The 12,315-nt window shown below is 23.2% G+C and overlaps 1 protein-coding gene across 8 annotated transcripts in view; it reads right to left on the bottom strand.

The window, feature by feature from the left end:
* Window positions 1–338: 338 nt before the first annotated feature.
* The window catches only part of Hipk (Homeodomain interacting protein kinase), a 182,893-nt gene continuing 170,916 nt past the window's right edge, over window positions 339–12,315 (bottom strand). For 7 of the 8 annotated variants that reach the window (XM_065502853.1, XM_065502852.1, XM_065502855.1 and 4 more), the window contains one exon: window positions 339–12,291. The gene's annotated coding sequence lies outside the window, so the exon portion shown is untranslated. Of the gene's footprint in view, window positions 12,310–12,315 lie in introns of all 8 variants that reach the window. The other variant, XM_065502854.1, reaches the window with a different exon arrangement.

The following is a 12,315-nucleotide window of genomic DNA, read 5'->3' as shown; positions in this document are numbered from 1 at the left end:
AAAATTTGCGGCATCGGTGCCAACAATTTTTATTTCAAAACGTTTGACGTAAACAAATGTTGGCAAATACGCCTTTTCAAACGCTAAACTTTTAATTTTCTGCAGTTATTCAATATTACTGCATTTACGAACATACCCTACTTTATAATAAACTAACGGAAAAAATGTTTTCTCACCAATCAAACTACATATTTAGAAAATGTACTAGAACATTAGCGTTTCATTAAAATGGTTTTTCATACAATATTACTTCATAGCTAAATAACTCAGTGATTTATTAATTTTTTTTCAAAACATGTAAAAAAGAAATCATAATTTGCAGAAATAAAACAAATAAATTTTATGCAATTTTTTCAATCATATTGATTAATGTAATATATTTGTTGTAGTAATAATAATAGTAATGATTATTAGAATTAAAAATAATAAAGAATTTGTATTTAAACGATTAATATGAAAATTAAAAAATAAAAAAACTATTCTATAACTAAATCAAATAATAAAATTGTTACACTAATTAATTAAATATACATACATATTGTTTGTATACAATATTACAATTTATAAATAGTAGTAATTAATTTTGTATATACTTTATGTAATAAGTTGTGTTTTTAGCTGTTTGTTAAAAAATTTCCATTTTTATTTGAAGCTAACAGAAATACAGACAAGAATGTTTTACATAAATTTGTTTATAACGTTATTTTTATTACATTATTTTCTCTTTTTTTAATTTTTATAAAACTTTAAATTTATGTATACAAATAAAGCATAATTTTTGTAGTCACATTTAATTATTGAACGTTTTAGTTTATTTTTGTAAGAATACAATTATTTTCATGATAAGCTTTTGGCTTTTTTTTTTGTTTTTTTTTTTCTATTAAAATTTAAAATTGTTTAGGTTTTTCTTTTAATAAATATTTTTTTAATTATGGTCCATAAATTTCTATAAAACACTTTAAACAGCTTAATTTAGTTCAATTCTTTTCTTTTTTTTCATTATTTTTATGTTTTACTTTAAAATATTTTTGTTTCTTTTGTAGTTACATACTAATGCTGCACAAATTTAGCAGTCTTATATAATAAATTTGATTTTAATTTATTAAAAAAAATTGTCCCATTTTATCTTTCCGAAATATATTCACTAGTATTTAAATGAAACAAAAAAACAAGTGTTGTCCAATTTGAAGATATAAAAAATTCGATGTTTTTGATGCTTTTAAAGTATAAAATTTATAATAAAATTAAAATTATTTAAACATTTTCAAAAGTTTATCATTTTTTATGAGAGTAACACCCATTAACACGAAGCCTGGTTAGGTGTTAACTAATAGTTATACTGTCGGTTACAATTATTTTTGTATGACAACTGTCAGTATAACTATTAGTTAAAACATAACCAGGCTTCGTGTTACTGGGGGTTAGTTCTAAAATAAAAATCTTCATACGTGATGAAACACTAAATTTTATTTTTAAAAATTCTTTAACCTTGTCTTCTCAGACAGAAATATTAAATATTTCACCAAATATTTAAATCCCAACATTGGAAAAACAAAAATACAACTGCTATTTAAATATATTAATTGGTCGATTATGGATGGCAACCGATCTTCAGTTGTGTTGCTAGAGGGCCTTCTGTAATATCATTTAGGCAACTGACAACTCAACTGAAGTGTAGTTGCCATCCATAATCGAACTATATCTTATATTTGTATCATTTCCACTATTGTATTGTAAATTTATATTTATGGTGTTGTTGCGACATTGTAAGCAAAAGTAAGGGGTTGATTATTATTATTATTATCATTTTAATATTGTGAAAATCGAAAAATTTTGAAAACAGTGTTTTGGCGATGTTGCTTTTAATAATTTTAAATATCTTTCTCAATTCATATACAAAACGTAGTCGATTCATCAAACTTGCATTGATTTTAAGCATTACTATCAATGGAAAGCCCTATACATATGATTATGAAAAAATCATGCATGATTCCCCTAAATCGAACCACTTTATTATCATCAGTTAAATCTCAGCTTGAACTACTTCTTTATCATGTAATTTTTTGCTGGATACTGACTGCAAGCGGTAATAACAAAGGGGCATAAGATTATATCTTTGCATCGCAATGACCCATGACTCACTCGACAAAATATTCTTAACTTGGCGACTACTGTAACAAGCTGAATTTATTCCCAGAAGTGTTAGAATAATAACAATGGTCAGAAGTTCTAGTCAAAACAACATAATTAAGGACAATATCTGCAAGGAGTTCGAACAATTAAGCCCATTCAAAGCAAAGGTTTGAAAAAAATAATAAAATTAATTCAATTTTCAAAATCAAATCAAATTAATTTTTTCTTTTAACCATTCCCTTAATGAATTCATAGGCTTAATGCGTCCATTACAAAATAGCTTTAAAAATGTATTCAATGATTAAATTTTTCTTCAATTCAAATCAATTACAAAATCATCGCTTCAGACAATTTATTTTTTTAAATGATTAAAAACAATATTTTCATTCAATTTGTATTTGATTTGAGTTAACAAACAGCCCAATCATGAATACAAATTCCGCGGAAATTTTTCTCTTTTCCCATTTTTAACACTGAATTTGAATAGGTAAAATGGCAAAAGGGAATAAACTCTCGCGGATTTTTTATTCATAATTGGGCTGAAAAATTAAATAATTCAAAGGTTGAATGAATTTTATTATGAATAATTATGAGTTAATTCCATGAGTATAATGAGATTAATGGATTGATTGAATTATATATAAACCGAATAAAGATTTTAGTGAATAAAGCTAAATTCTATTAATTAATTCGAAGCTCTGATCCGAAGTAATCCTTATTAAAAATGTTGTTTAAATTAGATCTATAAAATGTTCTATTGCACTTTTGCTCAATTCCTTAAATGGTCTAGCAATATTCAATAGTCCTGAACCCACTGAATTGAGTGTATCAAAAACTTGTTACAGCTAACTTTTTGTCTCTATAATTTATAATAATTGCAACAAACCCTTTTTAAAACGAAATGAATGCAAAAAAGGTGTGAAAATTCAACATGTACGTACGATAATAGAGTACAGATACAAGTAACAAGTCTGCTTTCGCTGAAAGTTCTTCCCTAGGAAAACAACTTACGGCTGATACAACTGTCACTGACTGAGTAAAGATCTAATTGTCGTGGAGGTAATGTCTGGCCTTTCTTAATTTATGCCCAACTTGTAGCCAATGGGCCTATCTACTAATTCAGTAAAAGTTACACAATGTTATGGTTTAGAACCCTATAAGGAACCTCCGGATTGAAAATTATATCATAGTTCTAAGGTTTGCTTTTGACAAACAAAATGTCTAAATTGTTTTATGGAACTTTAAACAAGTTTTTCCAAATCTAATTTAAACTTTTTAAGACAACACTTGTTTTTTGTTCAAAACTCCCTTACTGTTTAGGACAGTTTATTCATTAAAATTTTAACCATAGTTAAGGCTTAACTACAGATAAATTACATTTTTTTTTCAAATAAAAAAAATAAACTTCATCTATGTTTAAATTTATGGTTAAAATTTTGATAAATTAAAAGTCCTATGTAGTTTAACCATGTCTTTTTGCAAACGTAAAAAATTAAACAATTAGTAGTAGTAGTATTTTTTTTTTGTTACATTTATAAAACAAACAAAAACATTTAGTAATAAATATATTTTTGTATTAATATTGAATATGTTTCTAAATATTGAAATTAATTGCAAAAACACTACTTATGTTTTTTTTTTTTTTTTTGTAAACATTTACATGGAAATGAACATTTAGAAAAAGACCATTAATTCAAAAAAAAAATAAAAAAATAATTATAAAATGAAATATATTTCACAACACTTTTAACTGGTTTTATACTCGTATATATATATAAATTGAATTAATTTTGTTTGTTATGTTAATTTAATATAAATAATTATTGTTTTTATAGTTATAGTTTAGTTTGTTTTCTCTGCTTACAATTTAAATTATTTGTTTTTTTTTTCTTCTTAATTTTTGGCGTATATAAATAATTTTTGTTTTTCCCACTAAAATTGTTTTTTTTTTATTTTACTAAGATTTGCAAATAACTCGTTATTTATTATTCTTGTATTTGTCTGGTTTCTTTTAATTTTTTCTTAGCTTCTGTATTAAATCTTTTATATTGTTTTTCTTTTTTCATTTAATTAAAAAATACAAACATTTATATTTAGTAATTTATCCCATTTTTGTTTCTTGAGTTTATAAAAAAGTGTGTTTTATTTTTTGCTTTAAATAATTTTTTATTATTATTATTATTTTCATTTATAGTTAACTGTAATAAAAAGTGAAATTTGTGTTTTTTTTTTGAAAATAATATTTGCTTTATTTATTGTGTTTTTTGTTTGTAATTTTTTGTTAAAGCTTACTTAAACTAATAAGTTATAATTTGTTGTTTCAGTTTGCAAATACATACATATAGTAATAGTAGTTGGTTTTTTGTAATATTAATAATAATTGTTTAAATTGTTTAAAAAAAGTTTCTTTGATATTTTGTTTTAGTATTTTGTAGTAAGTAAAAAAGAAGAACAAAAATTATATGTATAATTAAATAATTAATAAAATTTATTGGTTACATAGAGTAATTTTGCTTGTTTTTAAATAATAATAATATTGTATTAAAAATTATTAACGTCATTCTTTTTTTTAATTAGTATGTATATTATATATTTTGTATTTGTTTTAATTATTTATTTAATATTAATATTATTATTGTTAAATTGTTTTTAATTATAAACTACATCACAATAATTACAAGCTAAATTTTTTTTGTTAATAATATTAATTGTTTTCTTTTTCTTTTATCATTTTTATGTACCTATATGTATTATATATTTTATTATTTTTACATTATTTAGGAAAACAAAAATCATGTTAATATAAATTTTTAAAAAAAAAACGTAAAATTTAATTAATTCTTAATTGAAACCGAATAAAAATTGTTATCATATTTAAAAATTTAATAGAAAGTTATAAAAAACATACATTAATATCAAATTTAATTCCTGTCTGGTTAATTTGTAATACGATTACAAAATCCAAATGTTCGAATTTGTAGAATTACAGAATAACCCACTGAAATTACTAAATAATTCAATTCAAAATTAAAAAATTATATTCCGTACATCAAAAGCCCAATCTATGGATTATAAAACATTTCCAATTATATTCCCGATATTTTGATTTGTATTTCAGAATGTTTCCTTTGTATATCAGTTTGTTTGTTTACTTGCTAGTTCTTACCAATTTCCTTTGGCTTTGGACATTTTTAATACAAAAAGTAAACAAAATTTTGGAAAATGAATAGCGATGTGCGATTAATCTAACATCCTGATTAATCAGACATTTTGATTATTTATATTCCTAATTAATTGAATAATTTTATTGTTCAAAGCAAAGTATAATTGATTAGTTAGAAATTTAAATGAATTCAAATACTTTATTTGAATTTTGTGTAACTTTTGTTTTTTTTTTATTTTGTGTTTTATTAATTTATCTGAACAAAAATATTCCAATTTTAAAAACAAAACTCTATTTAATTGATTAATCAGAAGTGTTGATGAATCGATTAATCAGAATGTTTTACTATTCGATTCATCGCACAACCCTAGTTTTGAAATGTAATTCGAAATTTTTGAAATACAATTGAAAATGGCGTGGAATTTCTAATACTTTCAAAATATTCCATTTCGATGACATATTTATGTTGATCTTGAAATCAGATCGATTATTGTGGAACTGGAAACGAAGGCATTTGTTTATAAGTTTTGAATTACTTAGTAAATATATTAAAATCCTGTTTTGTTAAATTTAATTTAAATTTCCAACTCAAGGAATAATCAAAAACTTGTTCTAGAAACCCTAGAGTTTCAAATTGAGAATGATTCGAAATCAAAGCCTTTCTCAAATGTATATAAAATGTAATATAATGACAATATAGTGAATTTCTCTACAATTAGTTATTGGAGTTTTTTAAAATTACATTTAACATCAAATGAAAAAATCTATTATTTTCACATTTTGTTTGGTGGATAATATTCTTTGAAACTAGACTTGAAGAAGAAACATATTGTGGTTTAAAATTTCATTCCCATATTAATTAAATTACTAATAATCCACAATGTTTTTTTAAATTGTAAATTCTACCCAGTATAGTCTTCTCAACTGATTTATTCTGAAGCAATTTATTATTCTGACAAGTGGACTTTTCTTTCGTCTTACAGTTTCAAAAGTATATGTATGTATATGAGTACATAAAAACTATGATTAATAATAATTATTAAGTTTGTGTAAGAACAATGAAATATTTGTATATATTGATATAAATCACTTATAAAGCGTGTAGTATTATTAAAAAACAAATTAAATATGTTTGTAGTTATTAAAAAAAAACCATAATCCAAGTAGAGGAAATATATTCTATTTAAAGGAAACTATTATTTTATTTAAATATTTAAATCCCTTTTAAATTTACTATAGCTGAAACTCAAATCCATTTTATACCAACTAAATTGATCACGTTTTATATAAAAGCAAAAACTAATTTGTATATACAATGTGGTCCATGCTATTTAAACGAATTTATTTAGAACAACAAATTCATATTTAATGTTTTATCAGCATAACACAAACAATTTTAGAATCGTACTGTTAGTTTTCGAGATATTTCCACTATTAGGTTTTCACAACAAGACAAGTTTTTTTCTCAGGAACGTTTAAGGTTTTGCAATCTACAGGAGTTGACCTCCTTTTCAGTTTAATATTTAAGAATGTTTGCAGTATTACGCAATAAATTTCAAATTTGTCAGTTAATTGTCTAGTTTATGTAGTACTCAAAATAACTTTTTAATATTTGCAGTGATAAAATCTGCTGGCATAAAATTGAATAATACACATTTTGCAATTCCTTACAAACATCCTTAAATATTAATACAATACAACATACGGAGCTTAACTTCTGTATATTTGGAATCCATAAACAGTTTTTAAATCATTCAGTTAAAACGTATAAGTTTTCTTCAGGTAAAATTGTTAAAAAAAGTTTTTTTCCTTGAAAACTTTTGCAACTGACAGTAGCAAAATGATATAAAAATAATGTTTTGAAAATTGAAAGTTTTTAATTTTATTTTTTTTCCGAAGGAACCAAATAATGAAACATTATGATCGCAACGGAATTCTGTGATATGTGAATAAATTCAAGCGAACTGTTGCAATGAGTTGAAAAAGAGAGATATTTATATAAATTCAAATTTCAAATGATTAAATTTTTAGGTTTTTAAAATTTTACTAAGTTTTTGAATTGTAATAAATCGCATGTTCTCTTTAAGTTTTACTATATTTTTTTTTAAGAATATGCCAAAGAATTTGTTAACAAATTCAGGATTATTTTAAATTTGGATTCAATAGAAAAAATTTTTGAATTTCAATGTATAATTCATAAAAATTTTAAAGATTTTTCCTCTGGATTCTGATAACACAAAAGTACTTGTGAATTCAATTTCTGGCTTTCATTTTGTATGCGAAAAAAGGCAAAGTCTTCACTAGCTTTTTTAAATTAACATCGGTATATATGAAAAAATATATAAAAAGTGATTATCTTATGGTATAAAATAGAATAAGTTTATGTTTGAAAATTCTAAATTTGTTGGCTTCAAATTAGTTTAATTATTTTTAATCATATTTCAAAAAGGTTTCAATCAATTAGTTGAAAATGTTCTGAATGTTTTGACATAATAAAGTCAAAGTAAAGCGTTTTTTTTACAGAATACAACTGATTTGTTAATGCAGTATAAATATAAAGATATTAAGAAAACAATTACATAAATGAAACTAACATAGAAAAAAGCTAATATTTAATAAAATTTTAAGGTCATTTGTTTTTCTCTACATACTAATAAAACTAAAGACACATATTTGTATTACATAGTATCTGTTTATACATTAAATTTATCCATAAACGTATAGTATTGTATGTATATAAACCCAAGTGTGTTAGCAATAATAATAATAATAAAAAAATGTTATAATATAAATATATTAATTCATAAGTGAAAAGCTCCTAGTATTTTAAAATTAATAAAAACACGGCAAAGTAATATAGTAATAGTAGTAGTAATAAAAAAAATTATGATTAATAATATTTCAGTTTTGTATTTATGAGGTTGGTTTTTGTTTTAAGCTTAAATATATAAATTAATTAAGAAAATTATAATAATAATAATAATTGTAGGTAGTAATAATAATAGTAATAGATAATTAAGAATATACAATATTGTCTTTCATAAAAAAATGAAATATTTTCAAAACTCCTTTTAAATCACTAAATAAACATTTATCCAAATTATATTTTTTTTAAGAAAACAAAAAACAAAAAAGCTAAACTTTGAAATGTTAAATAACATTACAAAGCAAACGCTGTTATCATAATTTAAATTTGTTGTTGTTTTTTTGTTTGTTTTTGTTTAATTTGTATGTATATAAATATTTTTAAATTTCGTGTTTGTTTTCCGTTTTCTTTGTTATGAAAAAATAGGATTTGTTAAAACTACTTTGTTTGTTTTCAATCTTTCTTTTTTTTATAATTATTTTGTTTTATTTTTTTAAGGTACAAACTACATTTAGTGTATGCATGTGTATATGTATTAAACTTTATATTTATTTGTTTATTTTTTATGTTTATATATTTATATAAAAAAAGGAATATTGGTATTTGTTTTTATTTGTGTTAATTGTAGTTATAAAAAACACAATTATTTTAATTCTTTGTTTGTTTTCAAGTTTTTTAAGAGTGTTAGAAAGTGGGAAGAGAGAGAGAGAGAGAGAGAGAGGAGGGAGTAATTTAAATATTTATATAGATTTTTATTTTTGTTATACATATATATAAAAAGTTTTTATTTAATTTATTTATTTTAAAAAATCTTTTAAATTTCATGTGCTGCTTTATTCTTTTTTTTAATGTTATTTAACTTTATAAAACATTTAGTTTTCAGTTTTTCTTTTTTAGTTTTTCCGTAGGTACTCTAAATTCTAAATTTAAGTTTATTTTTTTACATATACCTATTTATATTGGTAAATATTTTGTGTTTTGTTTAATTCTAAAAAAACGTTACTTTTAAAAAAAAAACTTTCCGTTTTTATGGGGCTTTTCTTTGTATATTGCGTTTTATTTCTAGTTAAAATAAACATAATTTTTCATTTCTTCATTTAGCTGAAGTTTTATTTTTGCTTTTTCGCCTGCTTAATAGTTACAACAACATTCAGTGAAACTCTAAAGTTTATTTGTTTTTAAATAAAATTAAAATGTTTTGTAATAAGGTTAAAAAAAATTCACATTAAGCAAAATGTTAAAAAAATGTTGCACATTTAAATAGTTGTTATAAAAGTTTGTTAAAACTTTAATGATAAAAATAATTAGTTGATAGGGTTCGATAATTTCTAAACAAATTGTTAATAAGAATTAATTCGTTGTAGTTAAATTTTTAAATTTATTAATTTCCATTGATGAAACAAGAAATTGTATAGACTTCTCCGTGGAGGGAAATGTTATTAGTATTGTAAAAAGATTATGGATGGCAACCGAGCTTCAGTTGCCTAAATGGTATTACAGATGGCAATTGGCAGCAATCATTTATGTTGCCAAACGCAACTAAAGTCCGGTTGCCATCCATAATCGACCCATAACATTTATGTAAGGCTACGTTTAAGTCATTCGATCTACAAGGAATTGTATATGACTGTGTAAAACAATAACTATGTTTCTTTGACAAATATTTGTCAAAGTTAGCAAAGATTTCGTTTCCGTTATTATTCCGATCGATGTTTGTTTAGTTTTTTTCAAATTCCAATTGATTTTGTATTTACTTTGCCTGTTTTTTTTTGTATAGAAATTAATTAAAAAATTTGAGAAACCCAAAAAAAATATATAAAGAATTATTCAGCCCAATTATGAATAAAAACTCCTCGGGAGTTTTTTCCCTTTTCTCATTTTTCCTATTCAAATTCAATGGGAAAAAACTTCCAGCGAACAAACTCCCGGGGAATTTTTTTGGGCTGATTATAAATTTCTATTAGTAAAACGAGAGTAATACGAATGGAACTCAATGATAGTTCCATGATTATTTGATTAAATATGTCTTTAATTGAAAAAAAATCGTCCGAGAAGGAATTTTCGTTTGACTCAATTAAACCCAAATCAAGGGCAGACAAATTTCGGCATTCCATTTAAATTCTAAAGAGATTTCAATCGGAATCTCATATTTCATTCGTTAGAAAGTAATTGAAAACATTCCCTCGACATAGAAGAACATGCCTTAGATGTTAAAAATCTGTTAAGAACAAATCACTATTAGCCGACTCTTATTTCATTAAATAATTGTAAAATCGTATTGTATTTTAAGTGTGTTATGGTAGTATTATTTAAATAAAAAAATACTGTTAATTTTGATCTGTTGTATATCGCACTTTTACAAGTTAAACATTTCTAAAATCTAAATTAATAGTCCATAATTCAATTCGAAGTTTATGTATATCAAATTAATTTAAAAAATATATTCTTTTTACTTAAATTCAATGCGAACATTTGAATTTTCATTTCAAAGATTCTAAGGTTTGCACTGTTGTTAAGAGCTATGCTGAATAAAATTTTACCAATTATATTTGTTGCACATACATAACTTCTTAAAAAACCCTTAATTCTCTTCAAGTTGTTTAGAAATTAATGAACCCTTTCTTTATTATTTTCCGTACTCTTTTCAAAAGATCAAAATTTCTTTAATCTTTGCTAAAGTAAATTTAAAATAGAAATAAAATGAGAAAAATAATCGATGTTTACATTAATATTAAAATAAAAACGACTATTATCGATAAATTTCTACATATTTTTGTGGTTTCTTTAATATTAAACTAATTTACACAGTTGCAGTGTAAAGAAATTAATGTTAATTAAGAACGAGAGATAGAGCGAAGGGGGGAGAGAGAGAAAGGGATATATAGTGAGAAATAAAGTGAGTAATTTTACAATTAATTCATTAATTTTAAGCATGATTCGCTTAATATTTCTATTATAAAAAGTACTCGTATGAATATTTCAGCTTTTGTTTTTTTAAGATTTTCATTTTTATGAATATCTATATATATATATAGAATATAGTATAAGTGTTTAATATAAAATATGTATAATAATTAATAAATATTTACAAACAAATTAATAAAAATATAAAATAATTCTTGTTAAAAAAACACATTTCCATTTTCTTGTTTAAACTTAGCAATATAAGTAAGGAAAAGAGGGAAACAAAATAAACTAAGTCTTGCTTAATATTTATGTATCTATGTTTGTTTGTTTGTTGTATATAGGTATTTGTAGGTATATAATGTATTATGTATGTATAGGGTGTATGTATATATTTATATTATAGTTAAAATTATAAACAATATAATCACTTTTTCTTAATATTTATGTTAAAAAAGAAATAAACAGAAAAAATAAAGAAAAATTTAAAATTAAAAATTAAAAAAATAAATCAATTACATGCGCGTAAGTTCAACTTCAGTTTAAATGGTTGTGGTAAATTTTCGTATTTTTTTTTTAATATAAAATTAAACAAATGTAATCTTCAAATAATTAATTAATGGTTTACTTTTGTTGTTGTTGTTCTATTGCTGCAACTGCTGCTGATAATGACGAAGTATTATTATTATTATTAGTAGTAGTATCGATTATTGTATGATTATCATTAACATCAGCATTAATGAAATTTAAAAAGTCAAAATGATTTGTAGAACCAGCCACTGATGTTGCTGCAACAATTTCTTCACTACTAGGAAAATGATTATTGCTACTAAGATTTGCTATTTGTTGATGTTGCTGCTCAAAGGTGGTTTTAAAATTGAATATGGTTTGTTGCATCATTAAAAACCACCACTGTGTTAATTGTAGATTTTGTATTTCTTCCACTGTTGTTGCTGCCGCAGTGGTCGAAGTGGCTGTAGTGGTGGCAGACACCTTTTCAACACCATCAACTACATCCGAACCACCACCACTACTACCAATGTCAGTGTCTCCATTATTTAAATGTAGCAATTGTTGCAAGTTATACAGGTTAATAATATCATTATCATCATTATTAGTTTTACGGCGATTATGATTATTACGTTTGTAATTGTTAGGATTTGTTGTGTTTTTGTTTTCATCTTGTTGTAGATTTAGCTGCTTGTTGCAATCATGCATAAACGATCTAGAATAAAATTGATTTCTTTCT

The sequence above is a fragment of the Calliphora vicina genome, chromosome 3, assembly GCF_958450345.1.
Source record: "Calliphora vicina chromosome 3, idCalVici1.1, whole genome shotgun sequence".
Lineage (NCBI taxonomy): Eukaryota > Metazoa > Arthropoda > Insecta > Diptera > Calliphoridae > Calliphora > Calliphora vicina.
This window is presented reverse-complemented; position numbering and strand designations above follow the sequence as displayed.